This window comes from Poecilia latipinna, unplaced genomic scaffold, assembly GCF_001443285.1.
Source record: "Poecilia latipinna isolate Pla-1442-1.1 unplaced genomic scaffold, P_latipinna-1.0 Scaffold1150, whole genome shotgun sequence".
Taxonomy (NCBI): Eukaryota; Metazoa; Chordata; class Actinopteri; order Cyprinodontiformes; family Poeciliidae; genus Poecilia; species Poecilia latipinna.
This window is the reverse complement of record NW_015113766.1, coordinates 171,977-173,579: the sequence shown is the minus strand read 5'-3', so window position 1 is coordinate 173,579 and position 1,603 is coordinate 171,977. Positions and strand designations below refer to the sequence as shown.

General features: G+C 51.1%; 1 long non-coding RNA gene across 1 annotated transcript in view; it reads left to right on the top strand.

The window, feature by feature from the left end:
• The first annotated feature begins 757 nt into the window (after window positions 1–757).
• Window positions 758–1,603, top strand: part of LOC106960063 (uncharacterized) — a 5,627-nt gene continuing 4,781 nt past the window's right edge. The window contains exon 1 of the long non-coding RNA XR_001427490.1: window positions 758–980. This is a non-coding gene — a long non-coding RNA (uncharacterized LOC106960063). The remainder of the gene's footprint in view (window positions 981–1,603) is intronic.

The window sequence follows — 1,603 nt, the reverse complement described above, 5'->3', positions numbered from 1 at the left end:
CAGCATGACCTCGTGCTTCCGTATGACTCGCAGACATCCAGCAGCACCACCGTAGGGTCCCTCGTGGCAGGCCTACAGCTCCTCGACCGAAGGGTTCCTGATGGCAACAGCGATCCCCTTTTATTCCCGGGACCCTCCCCCACCGGCCCGAACGCCACCCGCCCCGGACCTCGGCTCCAAAACACTTTTTCGGCCCCGGTCGCACTCGCAGACATAGGGCAGCACCGACCCATGTCGACCTATGGCTGAAACCACACACCCACGTGGTCACGGATCGACCCCCGAACCCGTCCTTCTTCAAATAACCAAACGTCTCCATATGGCTAAAGTCGTTCCTGACGGCTCCGGTGACCCCCCCACATCGCCTCCGACCCCCCCACACCTCCATCCCGCATTTGGAAACGCCTTCTCCGTTCGCCTGAATCCACATGTCCGGAATGAGCCCAAACGGCGGCACCCCAGAATCCGGAGAAACCCTCTGAACGACCCGGACCCTTCCAAAACTAATACAAGAGCTCCCCCAAGTGTGTCTGGGACGACACTACACATCCGCCAGAATGGCTGAAACTGATCCCCCGTTCCCCATTCAAATGCCGCAGAGTGCCAAACATTTCAATCGCAACCCTTGGCATCACTTTCCGCCATGGCGCAGCACGATTACATTATAACCCTCGACATACGGGACTAGTGGTCCTAACCAGTTTCTAACCATTTTCTAACCTGGTTTTAACCATTTTCTAACCTGGTTTTAACCATTTTCTAACCTGGTTTTAACCAGTTTCTAACCTGGTTTTAACCCGTTTCTAACCAGGCGCTGATCTGCCTGGTGGATAAGAAGACGGGCGAGAAGAGCAAGACGCGGCCGCGCTTCGTGAAGCAGGACCAGGTGTGCATCGCCCGGCTGCGGGCCGCAGGCGTCATCTGCTTAGAAACCTTCAAGGATTTCCCCCAGATGGGACGCTTCACTCTGAGAGACGAAGGTGAGACGCCGTCGGCCATTTTGAGGCCGTTTTCTGGTCCCTTCATGTGACGCTGGATTCATGACCTGCAGGCTGGAAATGGGAACTTTCAAGTTTAGATAAAACCTCAATTAAAGGCAGAAACGTTTCCCGCCTGTAATCATTAGTCACCAAATCTACATCCTGGATCTTATTTTCGACTGAGAGGAATTTGGTTTTACCTTCAGATGCCAGCTGATCTCCATCTCTGGTTCTTAATGTTTGGCTCAGATAAATTAGACACAAAACTTTAAGGAACCTGCTGATCAGAACCGAAACGTAAAAACCTGCAGACGCTGAAGTTCACAAACCGTTAAATAACCTGCAGTTGATTATATTCCTTATCTGATGATTGAGTTTTGATTTAGTTATTTAGATGAAGGGAGAAGAAGAAATGGAGAAAAAAACCAAAGACAAAAAGAAAAATGGAGGTAAAAATGGGGAAAGAGAAGAAGGAAAAAAGATACTTTAGATCAGAGGTTCCCAAACTGTGGGGCGCGCCCCCTAGGGGGGGCGCCATGTCATTGCAGGGGGGGCGCGGGAAGCCGTCTGGATGAAAACAAAACAAAACATGAACACTGTATGCGCTGGGTTTTTACCTTAGA